This window comes from Lycorma delicatula, chromosome 7 (assembly GCF_047948215.1).
Source record: "Lycorma delicatula isolate Av1 chromosome 7, ASM4794821v1, whole genome shotgun sequence".
Taxonomy (NCBI): domain Eukaryota; kingdom Metazoa; phylum Arthropoda; class Insecta; order Hemiptera; family Fulgoridae; genus Lycorma; species Lycorma delicatula.
The window spans coordinates 93,176,619-93,198,581 of record NC_134461.1 but is presented as its reverse complement, the minus strand read 5'-3'; positions in this window follow the sequence as shown (position 1 = coordinate 93,198,581).

Here is a 21,963-nt window from a genome sequence, read left to right as displayed (position 1 = left end):
AATCATCTCAGGATAACTTATTTCATACGACAAAAATTGTTCGAATTTTAGGTTCTTTAGAAAATCCTTCAGGAAATATGTGTAGGTTTTTTTTTAAATAAAACTCTTTACAAATTAAATAACTGTCTGCAGCTGAAGAAATTAATTTATAATTTTTTTAATGTGTAAAAGACTTCTAAAAGAAGTAAAAAAAATTTCTATTCCCGTAATATTTAAATATGAATCTATACATAGACACGGTTACAGGTCAGAACAAATCTGGCCATATATACTCGAGCCATGAAGCTTGAGTATTTTTTCTGTATTGATTTGCGTAATTTTTAGTTAGAAGGCTTCTTTTAAGGCAGCTCTACGCATTTCCTAAACAGTGTTTAAAGAAATTGCTTAAGTTTGTATCTCTACGGTTTAAAAGCAGGGCCTTCAAATATGATTTAATTAAAAATAATTGTGCAACCTAACAAGGAAATTCTGATTTAAGATTTCAGTTATGTAATTTAACATTAGTACATTTTTTAATCTATATTCCGTATTTCTTAATATTATATCACGTTCTTTATTTAGTTAAGTATTACATCGATGGATTAAAAAAAAACTATAAAATCATAACAAGAAAGCCACATATTGTAATGAGTACCATGATTCGACTTCTGGAAATTTCAACATATCTTCGTAATTCACAACCTCCAGACTCCTAAACCACGGTCAGTTCAAACGTTCATATAATACATATAAATTTCACTTTCATGTGAATTCGATAACTGCAGTAATTTTGCGCCAATCACTTTCATATTGATACATAACATATATCGACACAAAATCTCGTTCGAGTTCGTTAATGGGCAAAATCAGCCGACGGGCGTGGAAATGGAGGGGGGCTTTTTGGAAAAAACAAAATAACTTTCTTATTAAGTAGAATATCGAATTCATTAAAAGTTCCTACTATTCTTTGCATAAGGACCTAAAACTTATATAAGTAAAGTTTTTTGATGTCACCAACCATTGGCCCAGGCGGTGGAAAAAATGGGGTCTCTAATCCGTTTAAAGTGGTCGTTAGTCCTCTAAACATAACCTAATATCTCCCGTAAAACAATTTTTGATATGACCAACCCTTACGGCAAAGTATAACCAAAATGTTGCTAGAAATGTAAGAAGATGGAACTTATGCTAACGATGAGACATTTTTCACATGCGTATAAAGTAAATATGAAGTTTTTCTTAACTTTAAAGTGGAGATCTTTTTCATCCCCTACTTAGCACCGCTGAAATCCATATCCGCCTTCCGGCGTGCCAAATGGAATTTTTTTTTCATATTTAAAGCTACACAAATTAAAATTCTAGTAGAACATAAAATTAAACTACTGATGGATCAAGTTTTAACTAATAATTGTAAATTATACCCGCATCTTTAAATTTTAAGATAGACATGCAGGTTGTATTAGTCTCGATAATTTATACTTCTTGTATTGAAATCATATTTTCCCGCAATAAATTCCAGAGAACGCATGGTTTCACGACAGAAGGACATAGCCTTTTTTTACATTTGTTTAATTCTAATACCGGTTTCATCTTTCTAACGGGTATGATGCATGCCGAGTACCTGCGGTATAAGAAGCACCAGTCGGCATTGCATAATATTTAATAAAAACAACGGGATACCGCTTTAACCTTCAAATTCCTTGGGAACCAAGCACGAGATGCTTATTGAATATCAATAGCAAAACTTTAACTTATCTTTTTTTTAGCTGTAAAAGCTAATAAAAAGATACTGCTTTTCAATAAAAATACTTGTACATAACCGTTTTTCTTTTTATTGCCTTTTGCTGTACGATTTCGTTTGTTCGTACTTAAAATACGTAACTATTTTTAAATTATCTTTATTTTCTAGGTCCTCTTGATCTAATTAACATCGCCCTTATCAGCTAAGTAATATACTAGGATTTAGAACAGATTTATTATTCTTCAATATTTTTTTTAATATTTCTAAATTTTAATAGTTCCAATCGAGTTTTTCATGTAGGACAAATTAAAAAAATGTGATATCGGGGTTAAAAAGTTATTCCTCATTGTTGGAGAATAATTTTAAATTTAATTCGGTACAACCATTGCAAAACTACGTTCAGAAGTAGTCATTAAGATATGCACGAAGTCGCCTAAGAAGGTCAAAGAAGGTCAGAGAAGTCAATAAATTATGGAAAAATTAATAACAATCGAAAAATAGAATCATCTATGTTTAACTATTAATCATTATAGAAATTCCAGGGAGTGATTTTACTAAACAATGCTGTACATTTAGGTGATTCATTGTTGTATGTTGAATATATAAGCGATTCACGAAGAATGTAAAAAAAATTCAGGACACGTTCTACTACCGCATAGCCGGGTTCATCCCTGTCCTGAGTTAGAGGCAGGTTAATGATGGTAAAAGATCCAGAAACCCGGTGAGCCGACCTGCCGTGCCGGACATCCTGCCAGCTAGTAAGATGACTCATTAGTTACAGGACAACAATCCTCTGGGTTGAGTTAGTATCCACTTGTATGATTGCAGGACCAATCAAGGGAAGCAGGTAAAAGGAAAAAGCACGTTGTTCTGGTGTAAATAAAAACGTTCATATAAATACAGATACGAAAACGCTTCTTGGTTAACAAGTATCAGTTGGATAAAGATATCGCCTAGATTTCTGCGCTTTCGGTAAAATTAAGTCAGACTATAATTCACTGGACGTAAATTAACGTGTGAATTTAGAGAATTTTATGAAATTTGACAAGAAAATTGAAAAAAAAAATTAAATTGATTTAATAACGATGACAAGGGATGTTTGCTTTAGATAGTTTTTTTTTAAAATAAGACATCCTATATGTTTTTCGAAATATTTAGAAAATCGGAAAATTATATATAATAAAAATATGTTATTTATGCGCTTTATATAAATACCAACTCTATACATCGCAAATTATTATTATTTTTCATATCATAATAAAAAAATTATCTAATTATTAAAAGATTAATGAAGCATATACAATTAAGTACGAAAACGCTAATGTAAATGGAATGTATACAAACGCAATATAGGAACATGTCAAGTTTAACACGAAATAGGACGCATCAGAAATACCTTGATATTTAATCTAATTAAACATATTTATATAACTAATCAAATATTTACATAATTAAATTAATTTAAACATTTTAAGAAAATAACTTAATTTATAAAATTAGTATGTAAGGAAAGAAAGTATAATGAAATATACAAACAAGCGAAAGGTAACAAAGCTCAGACCTACTACTGACCAATTTCCCAATAAATAAGAATTTCGCATATATCGCTGGATTAGTGGTTGCTAAATAATGTTACATACCATTCTAAAAAGAAAATATACATACAAATCTACGTTATACAACAAAACAAGGCATTCTGTCCAATTAACTATAAATAGGGAAATAATTCAGACTAATAGCATCAGTTAGATTTGTGAGTGACAGTACAACACATCGGGTGTTATTGAAGATAGTTCAATATACAAACAATTAACATGGCTTCTTATAAGGTAAATTATATTTCATAATTTTATTTATATATTTGAATGCTTTTCATGAGATTTTCACAAAATCAAATTACAGTTTAAGAAAAAACTAATCTAAAATTAAATATTGTTAATAACATTAAGTTCAAAATTACTAGTGAAACGTAAAATAAATGAAATTAATGAAATATTTTATTAATTTCTTTATATTGCAAACAGCAGAAATAAAATATGGCAAAACCAAATTTTTAATTCAAATTGATATAAAAAGAAAAATATAAAATTTGTAGCCGAAAATTTACTAAAACAACTACACTGATACAAACACGATTGTTTCTTGTTAATAAAAAAATCACTGTTTTCATATGCATGCAAATTGGATGACGTCAATTATACTTTATTTCAAACTCATTTATCTTAGGATTTAATTATTTTAGATAAAAAATATTATGTAAATATATATATATTTTTATGATGATTGTTTTAATATGAATAACTTTCGATTTCGTATTATAAAAACTAAAATAAAGAAGAAAACCATTAAAATAAGCAAAAAGGAATAGATAAAAATTACACCTAACTTGCTAAACTAAAATGCTCGTAAAAATTTACAAATTATATAGCTATATCACGACAGTTTTATATGTTGTAGAAAGAAATCAGGGACGAATCCTAATAACTACATAAAATCTGTTATTAAAATTTATATTTCCTCCTGTTTTCTTTAGTGATTAACACTTGTGAAAAACGGACAACAGCATACAGTTATGAAACTACCTAAGAAAAACTGAAATACAATTTTATGAAAATGCTATAATGAAATAACAAAACAAATTAAAAAAATATACATAAAAGAAGCTCAACTTTAAATTTGTCAGTAATAATAACGAACCGGCTATGTTTAAGTGACTTAATCCAGTGTAACGCCTAACTATAAAAATTATGCAAAATTAACTGGCCTTATAGAGTCACCTACTAAAAATAAATATTTTTGAAAGACAAGTAGTCGTAAAAATCTACAATTGTGAAAAGAACTGCTTGTTCTTTTTACAAACTCGGTTGCCGACTGCAGTTAAAAAATGAGCAGTTTTTAATACAATATATGAAATTTGTATTAAAGAAATGTATAGTAAAAAATTTGATCTAATTGAACGAAAAAGTATGTAATGTTTGGAAAATTAAGAGTTTGCGAAATATATGAGTTGATTTGAAAAAAGAAGTGATAACAAGAGCAGCAGTAAAATAAAATTGAAAAGAGTAAAATGCGTTTTCAAGATTTCATGACCGATTCAGGAATGAAACAATTTAATACAACCACTTTTTCATTATCGCCAGACCTTTCAAACTTCATACACGGATTTATGATGAGATTAATTTTTATCATCAAAATTAACTAAATAAATGGACTAAACTTGGCAATGTAACAAAGGAAATTTTTCCATGTAAAATGTAACAATATAATCTGTTTCGGTTTTAATCCATGTTCCTAACAATATATTTTTTTTCTTACAGGTATTTATTGCAGTAGCCGTTGTAGCAATGATCTCACAAGCGTTAGCCATAGAATACGAGCACCATTACCACCATGAACCAGAACCATACGACTCGCACCCTAAGTACGATTTTGAATACGACGTCAAAGATGAACACACAGGTGATGTAAAAAGTCAACACGAAACCAGAGACGGTGATTTCGTAAAAGGTTATTACACCCTCGCACAGCCTGACGGAAAGAAACGTGTCGTTGTATATACTTCAGATCATAAGAGTGGATTCAACGCTAAAGTCGAATACGAAGGCGGACACTACGGATATGCGCACGCTCCAGCACAAAAATACGAAGCGGCACCAGAAATTAAATATGAATCACCAAAGTACAAATCATTCGCTAGCACTCACGTATCGACACCACACTTCTCATACAAATATTAAAATTATTTTTTGTTACCTTGTATAAAATTTACGTTTAAATAAGTAAAATCAAAAATACCAAAAATAAAAATCTGTAAAGCAGATGTACTAAGTACATTTGTAATGATTTATACATTTTTTTAATAAAAAATAAATAAATAAAAATAATCACTTGTTAATTTTTTTTAAACAAAACATTTATTCCACTTATTTTTAATATGTTTTTCGTAGTCAGTTTTGGAGTACACGCTTCTTTATTTAAAACAAAACTTCAAAATTTAAATTAAAAATTTGAAATACCAGGAATACATTTTTAGTGGGGGCATGAGCACCTGCCCACCAAAATTGAGAATACCATTAAAATTTATACACGAATATAAAATTTTCCAAAAAAGGTAAACAAATTTTAAAGAAAAATAAAGAAAATTTTCCAGCAGTGGTTTGTTCGAAAAAAAAAAGTCTGATGTGGACATCACATTGTACGCCTATTAAATTACAAATCTTTTTGTTACAATTTTTTTTTGGTTACTAATGAAATATTATTTATTGTAAAATTCTTTTTACAATCAGAGATTAATTAATTATTATTAATAAGTCAATATATTAAAAAAAAAAATGAGTCAGATTCGTACCAATGTGCCTTCACCTTGTAAGATACAAATATTCCATTAATTGAAATTTTATTTGTCTATAACTTTGGAATCAATGAAAACAAGTAACACTTATGATAGATATATCGTTGAAAAGCTCCCAATGCAGCTCTCAAAAGCTTATAATTGCAGTTAAGAAAAAATTCAAAATTAATATTTTTTTTGATTTTGGGCTGTTTTAGACAAGTCAATTGCAATCAAAAGGAAGAATGCACAACTAGATGCTACAACAGTGCTACATCAAAAATTTCAATGCCCTACGACGGCTGATAGTTTTGTAGTTTTGGGTGATACATACGTAAGTACGAACAGAGGTCACGCCGAAATTACTCAAAATGGATTCAGAGATGTTCAAAATGGTTATTTCCGTTAAAATAAAAAAACCAAATCTTTTCGCGATCACAAAACTTCCTTACTTCGTACAAGGAAGTAAAAACGACACTAAGGGGTTATACACTGATCTGCAAAAGTAAATCTGCAAACCACATAATTAAAAAAAACAAGAAATTTCCAGAAATAAAATAAAATTTCAAGAAATCATAGTGGTCGTTAGTCCTCTAAACATAACCTAAAATTTTCCGTAAAACAATTTTTGATATGACCAACCCTTACGACAAAGTATAACCAAAATGTTGCTAGCATTGTAAGAAGATGGAACTTATGCTAACGATGAGACATTTTTCACATGCGTATAAAGTAAATATGAAGTTTTTCTTAACTTTAAAGTGGAGATCATTTTCATCCCCTACTTAGCACCGGTGAAATCCATATCCGCCTTCCGGCGTGCCAAATGGAATTTTTTTTCTTATTTAAAGCTACACAAATTAAACTTCTAGTAGAACATAAAATTAAACTACTGATGGATCAAGTTTTAACTAATAATAGTAAATTATACCCGCATCTTTAAATTTTAAGATAGACATGCAGGTTGTATTAGTCTCGATAATTTATACTTCTTGTATTGAAATCATATTTTCCCGCAATAAATTCCAGAGAACGCATGGTTTCACGACAGAAGGACATAGCCTTTTTTTACATTTGTTTAATTCTAATACCGGTTTAATCTTTCTAACGGGTATGATGCATGCAGAGTACCTGCGGTATAAGAAGCACCAGTCAGCGTTGCATAATATTTAATAAAAACAACGGGATACCGATTTAACCTTCAAATTCCTTGAGAGCCAAGCACGGGATGCTTATTGAATATCAATAGGAAAACTTTAACTTATCTTTTTTTTAGCTTTAAAAGTTAATAAAAAGATACTGCTTTTCAATAAAAATACTTGTACATAACGGTTTTTTTTATTGCCTTTTGCTGTACGATTTCGTTTGTTCGTACTTAAAATACGTAACTATTTTCAAATTATCTTTATTTTCTAGGTCCTCCAGATCTATGCAACATCGCCCTTATCAGCTAAGTAATATTCTAGGATATAGAATAGATTTATTATTCTTCAATATTTATTTCAAAATTTCTAAATGTTAATAGTTCCAATCGAGTTTTTCATGTAGGACAAATTAAAAAAATGTGAAAACGGGGTTAAAAAGTTCTTCCTCATTGTTGGAGAATAATTTTAAATTTAATTCGGTGTACAACTATTGGAAAACTACGTTCAGAAGTAGTAATTAAGATATGCACGAAGTCGTCTAAGAAGGTCAGAGAAGTCAATAAATTATGGAAAAATTAATAACAATCGAAAAATAGAATCATCTATGTTTAACTATTAATCATTATAGAAATTCCAGGGAGTGATTTTACTAAACAATGCTGTACATTTAGGTGATTCATTGTTGTATGTTGAATATATAAGCGATTCACGAAGAATGTAAAAAAAATTCAGGACACGTTCTACTACGGCATAGCCGGGTTCATCCCTATCCTGAGTTAGAGGATGGTTAATGATAGTAAAAGATCCAGAACCCCGGTGAGCCGACGTGTCGTGCCGGACATACTGCCGGCGGGTCAGAAGACCCATTAGTCACAGGACAACACTCCTCTGGGTTAAGTTAGTATCCACTTGCATGATTGCAGGACCAATCAAGGGAAGCAGGTAAAAGGAAAAAAAGCACGTTCTTCTGGTGTAAATAAAAAAGTTCATATAAATACAGATACGGAAATGCTTCTTGGTTAACAAGTATCGGGTGGATAAAGATTTCGCCTAGATTTCTGCGCTTTCGATAAAATTAGGTCGGACTGTAATTCATTGGACCCAAATTAACGTGTGAATTTAGTGGTTATTATGAAATTTGACGTGAAAATTGAAAAAAATAATATTAAATTGATTTAATAACGATGACAAGCGATGTTTGCTTCAGATAGTTTTTTTTTTTTTTAAATAGGACATCCTATATGTTTTTCGAAATATTTAGAAAATCGGGAAATTATATCTAATAAAAATATGTTAATTTACGCGCTTTATATAAATAGTAACTCTATACATCGCAAATTATTATTATTTTTCATATCATAATAAAGAAATGATCTAATTATAAAAAGATTAATGAAGCATTTAGAATTAAGTACGTAAAACGCTAATGTAAATGGAATGTATACAAACGCAATATAGGAACATGTCAAGTTCAACACGAAATAGGACGCATCAGAAATACCTTGATATTTAATCTAATTAAACATATATAAATAACTAATCAAATATTTACATAATCAAATTAATTTAAACATTTTAAGAAAATAACTTAATTTATAAAATTAATATGTAAGGAAAGAAAGTATAATGAAAAATACAAACAAGCGAAAGGTAACAAAGCCCAGATCTACTACTGACCAATTTCCCAATAAATAAGAATTTCGCATATATCGCTGGACATTAGTAGTTGCTAAATAATATTACATACCATTCTAAAAAAAATATATACATACACATCTACGTCATATAACAAAACTAGGCATTCTTTCCAATTAACTATAAATAGGGAAATAATTCAGACTAATAGCATCAGTTAGATTTGTGAGTGACAGTACAACACATCGGGTGTTATTGAAGATAGTTCAATATAGAAACAATTAACATGGCTTCTTATAAGGTAAATTATATTTAATATTTTTATTTATATATTTGAATGCTTTTCATGAGATTTTCGCAAAATCAAATTACAGTTTAAGAAAAAACTAATCTAAAATTAAATATTGTTAATAACATTAAGTTCAAAATTACTAGTGAAACGTAAAAAAAATGAAATTAATGAAATATTTTATTAATTTCTTTATAGTGCAAACAGCAGTAATAAAATATGGCAAAACCAAATTTTTAATTCAAGATTGATATAAAAAGAAAAATATAAAATTTGTAGCCGAAAATGTACTAAAACAACTAAACTGATACAAACACGATTGTTTCTTGTTAATAAAAAAATCACTGTTTTCATATGCATGCAAATTGGATGACGTCAATTATACTTTATTTCAAACTGTTTTATCTTAGGATTTAATTATTTTAGATAAAAAATATTATGTAAATATATGTATATTTTTATGATGATTGTTATAATATGAATAACTTTCGATTTCGTATTATAAAAACTAAAATAAAGAAGAAAACCATTAAAATAAGCAAAAAGGAATAGATAAAAATTACACCTAACTTGCTAAACTAAAATGCTCGTAAAAATTTACAAATTATATAGCTATATTACGACAGTTTTATATGTTGTAGAAAGAAATCAGGAACGAATCCTAATAACTACATAAAATCTGTTATTAAAATTTATATTTCCTCCTGTTTTCTTTAGTGATTAACACTTGTGAAAAACGGACAACAGCATACAGTTATGAAACTACTTAAGAAAAACTGAAATACAATTTTATGAAAATGCTATAATGAAATAACAAAACAAATTTAAAAAATATAGAAACCAAAAAGCTCAACTTTAAATTTTTGAGTAATAATAACGAACCGGCTATGTTTAAGTGACTTAATCCAGTGTAACGCCTAACTATAAAAATTATGCAAAATAACTGGGCTTATAGAGTCACCTACTAAAAATAAATATTTTTGAAAGACAAGTAGTCGTAAAAATCTACAATTGTGAAAAGAACTGCTTGTTCTTTTTAAAAACTCGGTTGCCGACTGCAGTTAAAAAATGAGCAGTTTTTAATACAATATATGAAATTTGTATTAAAGAAATGTATAGTAAAAAATTTGATCTAATTGAACGAAAAAGTATGTAATGTTTGGAAAATTAAGAGTTTGCGAAATATATGAGTTGATTTGAAAAAAGAAGTGATAACAAGAGCAGCAGTAAAATAAAATTGAAAAGAGTAAAATGCGTTTTCAAGATTTCATGACCGATTCAGGAATGAAACAATTTAATACTACCACTTTTTCATTATCGCCAGACCTTTCAAACTTCATACACGGATTTATGATGAGATTAATTTTTATCATCAAAATTAACTAACTAAATGGACTAAACTTGGCAATGTAACAAAGGAAATTTTTCCATGTAAAATGTAACAATATAATCTGTTTCGGTTTTAATCCATGTTCCTAACAATATATTTTTTTTCTTACAGGTATTTATTGCAGTAGCCGTTCTAGCAATGATCTCACAAGCGTTAGCCATAGAATACGAGCACCAATACCACCATGAACCAGAACCATACGACTCGCACCCTAAGTACGATTTTGAATACGACGTCAAAGATGAACACACAGGTGATGTAAAAAGTCAACACGAAACCAGAGACGGTGATTTCGTAAAAGGCTATTACACCCTCGCACAGCCTGACGGAAAGAAACGTGTCGTTGTATATACTTCAGATCATAAGAGTGGATTCAACGCTAAAGTCGAATACGAAGGCGGACACTACGGATATGCGCACGCTCCAGCACAAAAATACGAAGCGGCACCAGAAATTAAATATGAATCACCAAAGTACAAATCATTCGCTAGCACTCACGTATCGACACCACACTTCTCATACAAATATTAAAATTATTTTTTGTTACCTTGTATAAAATTTACGTTTAAATAAGTAAAATCAAAAATACCAAAAATAAAAATCTGTAAAGCAGATGTACTAAGTACATTTGTAATGATTTATACATTTTTTTAATAAAAAATAAATAAATAAAAATAATCACTTGTTAATTTTTTTTAAACAAAACATTTATTCCATTTATTTTTAATATGTTTTTCGTAGTCAGTTTTGGAGTACACGCTTCTTTATTTAAAACAAAACTTCAAAATTTAAATTAAAAATGTGAAATACCAGGAATACATTTTTAGTGGGGGCATGAGCACCTGCCCACCAAAATTGAGAATACCATTAAAATTTATACACGAATATAAAATTTTCGAAAAAAGGTAAACAAATTTTAAAGAAAAATAAAGAAAATTTTCCAGCAGTGGTTTGTTCGAAAAAAAAAAGTCTGATGTGGACATCACATTGTACGCCTATTAAATTACAAATCTTTTTGTTACAATTTTTTTCTGGTTACTAATGAAATATTATTTATTGTAAAATTCTTTTTACAATCAGAGATTAATTAATTATTATTAATAAGTCAATATATTAAAAAAAAAATGAGTCAGATTCGTACCAATGTGCCTTCACCTTGTAAGATACAAATATTCCATTAATTGAAATTTTATTTGTCTATAACTTTGGAATCAATGAAAACAAGTAACACTTATGATAGATATATCGTTGAAAAGCTCTCAATGCAGCTCTCAAAAGCTTATAATTGCAGTTAAGAAAAAATTCAAAATTAATATTTTTTTTGATTTTGGGCTGTTTTAGACAAGTCAATTGCAATCAAAAGGAAGAATGCACAACTAGATGCTACAACAGTGCTACATCAAAAATTTCAATGCCCTACGACGGCTGATAGTTTTGTAGTTTTGGGTGATACATACGTAAGTACGAACAGAGGTCACGCCGAAATTACTCAAAATGGATTCAGAGATGTTCAAAATGGTTATTTCCGTTAAAATAAAAAAACCAAATCTTTTCGCGATCACAAAACTTCCTTACTTCGTACAAGGAAGTAAAAACGACACTAAGGGGTTATACACTGATCTGCAAAAGTAAATCTGCAAACCACATAATTAAAAAAACAAGAAATTTCCAGAAATAAAATAAAATTTCAAGAAATCAAAGTGGTCGTTAGTCCTCTAAACATAACCTAAAATTTTCCGTAAAACAATTTTTGATATGACCAACCCTTACGACAAAGTATAACCAAAATGTTGCTAGCATTGTAAGAAGATGGAACTTATGCTAACGATGAGACATTTTTCACATGCGTATAAAGTAAATATGAAGTTTTTCTTAACTTTAAAGTGGAGATCATTTTCATCCCCTACTTAGCACCGGTGAAATCCATATCCGCCTTCCGGCGTGCCAAATGGAATTTTTTTTCTTATTTAAAGCTACACAAATTAAACTTCTAGTAGAACATAAAATTAAACTACTGATGGATCAAGTTTTAACTAATAATTGTAAATTATACCCGCATCTTTAAATTTTAAGATAGACATGCAGGTTGTATTAGTCTCGATAATTTATACTTCTTGTATTGAAATCATATTTTCCCGCAATAAATTCCAGAGAACGCATGGTTTCACGACAGAAGGACATAGCCTTTTTTTACATTTGTTTAATTCTAATACCGGTTTAATCTTTCTAACGGGTATGATGCATGCAGAGTACCTGCGGTATAAGAAGCACCAGTCAGCGTTGCATAATATTTAATAAAAACAACGGGATACCGATTTAACCTTCAAATTCCTTGAGAGCCAAGCACGGGATGCTTATTGAATATCAATAGGAAAACTTTAACTTATCTTTTTTTTAGCTTTAAAAGTTAATAAAAAGATACTGCTTTTCAATAAAAATACTTGTACATAACGGTTTTTTTTATTGCCTTTTGCTGTACGATTTCGTTTGTTCGTACTTAAAATACGTAACTATTTTCAAATTATCTTTATTTTCTAGGTCCTCCAGATCTATGCAACATCGCCCTTATCAGCTAAGTAATATTCTAGGATATAGAATAGATTTATTATTCTTCAATATTTATTTCAAAATTTCTAAATGTTAATAGTTCCAATCGAGTTTTTCATGTAGGACAAATTAAAAAAATGTGAAAACGGGGTTAAAAAGTTCTTCCTCATTGTTGGAGAATAATTTTAAATTTAATTCGGTGTACAACTATTGGAAAACTACGTTCAGAAGTAGTAATTAAGATATGCACGAAGTCGTCTAAGAAGGTCAGAGAAGTCAATAAATTATGGAAAAATTAATAACAATCGAAAAATAGAATCATCTATGTTTAACTATTAATCATTATAGAAATTCCAGGGAGTGATTTTACTAAACAATGCTGTACATTTAGGTGATTCATTGTTGTATGTTGAATATATAAGCGATTCACGAAGAATGTAAAAAAAATTCAGGACACGTTCTACTACGGCATAGCCGGGTTCATCCCTATCCTGAGTTAGAGGATGGTTAATGATAGTAAAAGATCCAGAACCCCGGTGAGCCGACGTGTCGTGCCGGACATACTGCCGGCGGGTCAGAAGACCCATTAGTCACAGGACAACACTCCTCTGGGTTAAGTTAGTATCCACTTGCATGATTGCAGGACCAATCAAGGGAAGCAGGTAAAAGGAAAAAAAGCACGTTCTTCTGGTGTAAATAAAAAAGTTCATATAAATACAGATACGGAAATGCTTCTTGGTTAACAAGTATCGGGTGGATAAAGATTTCGCCTAGATTTCTGCGCTTTCGATAAAATTAGGTCGGACTGTAATTCATTGGACCCAAATTAACGTGTGAATTTAGTGGTTATTATGAAATTTGACGTGAAAATTGAAAAAAATAATATTAAATTGATTTAATAACGATGACAGGCGATGTTTGCTTCAGATAGTTTTTTTTTTTTTAAATAGGACATCCTATATGTTTTTCGAAATATTTAGAAAATCGGGAAATTATATCTAATAAAAATATGTTAATTTACGCGCTTTATATAAATAGTAACTCTATACATCGCAAATTATTATTATTTTTCATATCATAATAAAGAAATGATCTAATTATAAAAAGATTAATGAAGCATTTAGAATTAAGTACGTAAAACGCTAATGTAAATGGAATGTATACAAACGCAATATAGGAACATGTCAAGTTCAACACGAAATAGGACGCATCAGAAATACCTTGATATTTAATCTAATTAAACATATATAAATAACTAATCAAATATTTACATAATCAAATTAATTTAAACATTTTAAGAAAATAACTTAATTTATAAAATTAATATGTAAGGAAAGAAAGTATAATGAAAAATACAAACAAGCGAAAGGTAACAAAGCCCAGATCTACTACTGACCAATTTCCCAATAAATAAGAATTTCGCATATATCGCTGGACATTAGTAGTTGCTAAATAATATTACATACCATTCTAAAAAAAATATATACATACACATCTACGTCATATAACAAAACTAGGCATTCTTTCCAATTAACTATAAATAGGGAAATAATTCAGACTAATAGCATCAGTTAGATTTGTGAGTGACAGTACAACACATCGGGTGTTATTGAAGATAGTTCAATATAGAAACAATTAACATGGCTTCTTATAAGGTAAATTATATTTAATATTTTTATTTATATATTTGAATGCTTTTCATGAGATTTTCACAAAATCAAATTACAGTTTAAGAAAAAACTATTCTAAAATTAAATATTGTTAATAACATTAAGTTCAAAATTACTAGTGAAACGTAAAAAAAATGAAATTAATGAAATATTTTATTAATTTCTTTATATTGCAAACAGCAGTAATAAAATATGGCAAAACCAAATTTTTAATTCAAGATTGATATAAAAAGAAAAATATAAAATTTGTAGCCGAAAATGTACTAAAACAACTAAACTGATACAAACACGATTGTTTCTTGTTAATAAAAAAATCACTGTTTTCATATGCATGCAAATTGGATGACGTCAATTATACTTTATTTCAAACTGTTTTATCTTAGGATTTAATTATTTTAGATAAAAAATATTATGTAAATATATATATATTTTTATGATGATTGTTATAATATGAATAACTTTCGATTTCGTATTATAAAAACTAAAATAAAGAAGAAAACCATTAAAATAAGCAAAAAGGAATAGATAAAAATTACACCTAACTTGCTAAACTAAAATGCTCGTAAAAATTTACAAATTATATAGCTATATCACGACAGTTTTATATGTTGTAGAAAGAAATCAGGAACGAACCCTAATAACTACATAAAATCTGTTATTAAAATTTATATTTCCTCCTGTTTTCTTTAGTGATTAACACTTGTGAAAAACGGACAACAGCATACAGTTATGAAACTACCTAAGAAAAACTGAAATACAATTTTATGAAAATGCTATAATGAAATAACAAAACAAATTTAAAAAATATAGAAACCAAAAAGCTCAACTTTAAATTTTTGAGTAATAATAACGAACCGGCTATGTTTAAGTGACTTAATCCAGTGTAACGCCTAACTATAAAAATTATGCAAAATTAACTGGGCTTATAGAGTCACCTACTAAAAATAAATATTTTTGAAAGACAAGTAGTCGTAAAAATCTACAATTGTGAAAAGAACTGCTTGTTCTTTTTAAAAACTCGGTTGCCGACTGCAGTTAAAAAATGAGCAGTTTTTAATACAATATATGAAATTTGTATTAAAGAAATGTATAGTAAAAAATTTGATCTAATTGAACGAAAAAGTATGTAATGTTTGGAAAATTAAGAGTTTGCGAAATATATGAGTTGATTTGAAAAAAGAAGTGATAACAAGAGCAGCAGTAAAATAAAATTGAAAAGAGTAAAATGCGTTTTCAAGATTTCATGACCGATTCAGGAATGAAACAATTTAATACTACCACTTTTTCATTATCGCCAGACCTTTCAAACTTCATACACGGATTTATGATGAGATTAATTTTTATCATCAAAATTAACTAACTAAATGGACTAAACTTGGCAATGTAACAAAGGAAATTTTTCCATGTAAAATGTAACAATATAATCTGTTTCGGTTTTAATCCATGTTCCTAACAATATATTTTTTTTCTTACAGGTATTTATTGCAGTAGCCGTTCTAGCAATGATCTCACAAGCGTTAGCCATAGAATACGAGCACCAATACCACCATGAACCAGAACCATACGACTCGCACCCTAAGTACGATTTTGAATACGACGTCAAAGATGAACACACAGGTGATGTAAAAAGTCAACACGAAACCAGAGACGGTGATTTCGTAAAAGGCTATTACACCCTCGCACAGCCTGACGGAAAGAAACGTGTCGTTGTATATACTTCAGATCATAAGAGTGGATTCAACGCTAAAGTCGAATACGAAGGCGGACACTACGGATATGCGCACGCTCCAGCACAAAAATACGAAGCGGCACCAGAAATTAAATATGAATCACCAAAGTACAAATCATTCGCTAGCACTCACGTATCGACACCACACTTCTCATACAAATATTAAAATTATTTTTTGTTACCTTGTATAAAATTTACGTTTAAATAAGTAAAATCAAAAATACCAAAAATAAAAATCTGTAAAGCAGATGTACTAAGTACATTTGTAATGATTTATACATTTTTTTAATAAAAAATAAATAAATAAAAATAATCACTTGTTAATTTTTTTTAAACAAAACATTTATTCCATTTATTTTTAATATGTTTTTCGTAGTCAGTTTTGGAGTACACGCTTCTTTATTTAAAACAAAACTTCAAAATTTAAATTAAAAATGTGAAATACCAGGAATACATTTTTAGTGGGGGCATGAGCACCTGCCCACCAAAATTGAGAATACCATTAAAATTTATACACGAATATAAAATTTTCGAAAAAAGGTAAACAAATTTTAAAGAAAAATAAAGAAAATTTTCCAGCAGTGGTTTGTTCGAAAAAAAAAAGTCTGATGTGGACATCACATTGTACGCCTATTAAATTACAAATCTTTTTGTTACAATTTTTTTCTGGTTACTAATGAAATATTATTTATTGTAAAATTCTTTTTACAATCAGAGATTAATTAATTATTATTAATAAGTCAATATATTAAAAAAAAAATGAGTCAGATTCGTACCAATGTGCCTTCACCTTGTAAGATACAAATATTCCATTAATTGAAATTTTATTTGTCTATAACTTTGAAATCAATGAAAACAAGTAACACTTATGATAGATATATCGTTGAAAAGCTCTCAATGCAGCTCTCAAAAGCTTATAATTGCAGTTAAGAAAAAATTCAAAATTAATATTTTTTTTGATTTTGGGCTGTTTTAGACAAGTCAATTGCAATCAAAAGGAAGAATGCACAACTAGATGCTACAACAGTGCTACATCAAAAATTTCAATGCCCTACGACGGCTGATAGTTTTGTAGTTTTGGGTGATACATACGTAAGTACGAACAGAGGTCACGCCGAAATTACTCAAAATGGATTCAGAGATGTTCAAAATGGTTATTTCCGTTAAAATAAAAAAACCAAATCTTTTCGCGATCACAAAACTTCCTTACTTCGTACAAGGAAGTAAAAACGACACTAAGGGGTTATACACTGATCTGCAAAAGTAAATCTGCAAACCACATAATTAAAAAAACAAGAAATTTCCAGAAATAAAATAAAATTTCAAGAAATCAAAGTGGTCGTTAGTCCTCTAAACATAACCTAAAATTTTCCGTAAAACAATTTTTGATATGACCAACCCTTACGACAAAGTATAACCAAAATGTTGCTAGCATTGTAAGAAGATGGAACTTATGCTAACGATGAGACATTTTTCACATGCGTATAAAGTAAATATGAAGTTTTTCTTAACTTTAAAGTGGAGATCATTTTCATCCCCTACTTAGCACCGGTGAAATCCATATCCGCCTTCCGGCGTGCCAAATGGAATTTTTTTTCTTATTTAAAGCTACACAAATTAAACTTCTAGTAGAACATAAAATTAAACTACTGATGGATCAAGTTTTAACTAATAATTGTAAATTATACCCGCATCTTTAAATTTTAAGATAGACATGCAGGTTGTATTAGTCTCGATAATTTATACTTCTTGTATTGAAATCATATTTTCCCGCAATAAATTCCAGAGAACGCATGGTTTCACGACAGAAGGACATAGCCTTTTTTTACATTTGTTTAATTCTAATACCGGTTTAATCTTTCTAACGGGTATGATGCATGCAGAGTACCTGCGGTATAAGAAGCACCAGTCAGCGTTGCATAATATTTAATAAAAACAACGGGATACCGATTTAACCTTCAAATTCCTTGAGAGCCAAGCACGGGATGCTTATTGAATATCAATAGGAAAACTTTAACTTATCTTTTTTTTAGCTTTAAAAGTTAATAAAAAGATACTGCTTTTCAATAAAAATACTTGTACATAACGGTTTTTTTTATTGCCTTTTGCTGTACGATTTCGTTTGTTCGTACTTAAAATACGTAACTATTTTCAAATTATCTTTATTTTCTAGGTCCTCCAGATCTATGCAACATCGCCCTTATCAGCTAAGTAATATTCTAGGATATAGAATAGATTTATTATTCTTCAATATTTATTTCAAAATTTCTAAATGTTAATAGTTCCAATCGAGTTTTTCATGTAGGACAAATTAAAAAAATGTGAAAACGGGGTTAAAAAGTTCTTCCTCATTGTTGGAGAATAATTTTAAATTTAATTCGGTGTACAACTATTGGAAAACTACGTTCAGAAGTAGTAATTAAGATATGCACGAAGTCGTCTAAGAAGGTCAGAGAAGTCAATAAATTATGGAAAAATTAATAACAATCGAAAAATAGAATCATCTATGTTTAACTATTAATCATTATAGAAATTCCAGGGAGTGATTTTACTAAACAATGCTGTACATTTAGGTGATTCATTGTTGTATGTTGAATATATAAGCGATTCACGAAGAATGTAAAAAAAATTCAGGACACGTTCTACTACGGCATAGCCGGGTTCATCCCTATCCTGAGTTAGAGGATGGTTAATGATAGTAAAAGATCCAGAACCCCGGTGAGCCGACGTGTCGTGCCGGACATACTGCCGGCGGGTCAGAAGACCCATTAGTCACAGGACAACACTCCTCTGGGTTAAGTTAGTATCCACTTGCATGATTGCAGGACCAATCAAGGGAAGCAGGTAAAAGGAAAAAAAGCACGTTCTTCTGGTGTAAATAAAAAAGTTCATATAAATACAGATACGGAAATGCTTCTTGGTTAACAAGTATCGGGTGGATAAAGATTTCGCCTAGATTTCTGCGCTTTCGATAAAATTAGGTCGGACTGTAATTCATTGGACCCAAATTAACGTGTGAATTTAGTGGTTATTATGAAATTTGACGTGAAAATTGAAAAAAATAATATTAAATTGATTTAATAACGATGACAAGCGATGTTTGCTTCAGATAGTTTTTTTTTTTTTTAAATAGGACATCCTATATGTTTTTCGAAATATTTAGAAAATCGGGAAATTATATCTAATAAAAATATGTTAATTTACGCGCTTTATATAAATAGTAACTCTATACATCGCAAATTATTATTATTTTTCATATCATAATAAAGAAATGATCTAATTATAAAAAGATTAATGAAGCATTTAGAATTAAGTACGTAAAACGCTAATGTAAATGGAATGTATACAAACGCAATATAGGAACATGTCAAGTTCAACACGAAATAGGACGCATCAGAAATACCTTGATATTTAATCTAATTAAACATATATAAATAACTAATCAAATATTTACATAATCAAATTAATTTAAACATTTTAAGAAAATAACTTAATTTATAAAATTAATATGTAAGGAAAGAAAGTATAATGAAAAATACAAACAAGCGAAAGGTAACAAAGCCCAGATCTACTACTGACCAATTTCCCAATAAATAAGAATTTCGCATATATCGCTGGACATTAGTAGTTGCTAAATAATATTACATACCATTCTAAAAAAAATATATACATACACATCTACGTCATATAACAAAACTAGGCATTCTTTCCAATTAACTATAAATAGGGAAATAATTCAGACTAATAGCATCAGTTAGATTTGTGAGTGACAGTACAACACATCGGGTGTTATTGAAGATAGTTCAATATAGAAACAATTAACATGGCTTCTTATAAGGTAAATTATATTTAATATTTTTATTTATATATTTGAATGCTTTTCATGAGATTTTCGCAAAATCAAATTACAGTTTAAGAAAAAACTATTCTAAAATTAAATATTGTTAATAACATTAAGTTCAAAATTACTAGTGAAACGTAAAAAAAATGAAATTAATGAAATATTTTATTAATTTCTTTATAGTGCAAACAGCAGTAATAAAATATGGCAAAACCAAATTTTTAATTCAAGATTGATATAAAAAGAAAAATATAAAATTTGTAGCCGAAAATGTACTAAAACAACTAAACTGATACAAACACGATTGTTTCTTGTTAATAAAAAAATCACTGTTTTCATATGCATGCAAATTGGATGACGTCAATTATACTTTATTTCAAACTGTTTTATCTTAGGATTTAATTATTTTAGATAAAAAATATTATGTAAATATATGTATATTTTTATGATGATTGTTATAATATGAATAACTTTCGATTTCGTATTATAAAAACTAAAATAAAGAAGAAAACCATTAAAATAAGCAAAAAGGAATAGATAAAAATTACACCTAACTTGCTAAACTAAAATGCTCGTAAAAATTTACAAATTATATAGCTATATCACGACAGTTTTATATGTTGTAGAAAGAAATCAGGAACGAATCCTAATAACTACATAAAATCTGTTATTAAAATTTATATTTCCTCCTGTTTTCTTTAGCGATTAACACTTGTGAAAAACGGACAACAGCATACAGTTATGAAACTACCTAAGAAAAACTGAAATACAATTTTATGAAAATGCTATAATGAAATAACAAAACAAATTTAAAAAATATAGAAACCAAAAAGCTCAACTTTAAATTTTTGAGTAATAATAACGAACCGGCTATGTTTAAGTGACTTAATCCAGTGTAACGCCTAACTATAAAAATTATGCAAAATTAACTGGGCTTATAGAGTCACCTACTAAAAATAAATATTTTTGAAAGACAAGTAGTCGTAAAAATCTACAATTGTGAAAAGAACTGCTTGTTCTTTTTAAAAACTCGGTTGCCGACTGCAGTTAAAAAATGAGCAGTTTTTAATACAATATATGAAATTTGTATTAAAGAAATGTATAGTAAAAAATTTGATCTAATTGAACGAAAAAGTATGTAATGTTTGGAAAATTAAGAGTTTGCGAAATATATGAGTTGATTTGAAAAAAGAAGTGATAACAAGAGCAGCAGTAAAATAAAATTGAAAAGAGTAAAATGCGTTTTCAAGATTTCATGACCGATTCAGGAATGAAACAATTTAATACTACCACTTTTTCATTATCGCCAGACCTTTCAAACTTCATACACGGATTTATGATGAGATTAATTTTTATCATCAAAATTAACTAACTAAATGGACTAAACTTGGCAATGTAACAAAGGAAATTTTTCCATGTAAAATGTAACAATATAATCTGTTTCGGTTTTAATCCATGTTCCTAACAATATATTTTTTTTCTTACAGGTATTTATTGCAGTAGCCGTTGTAGCAATGATCTCACAAGCGTTAGCCATAGAATACGAGCATGAACACCAATACCACCATGAACCAGAACCATACGACTCGCACCCTAAGTACGATTTTGAATACGACGTCAAAGATGAACACACAGGTGATGTAAAAAGTCAACACGAAACCAGAGACGGT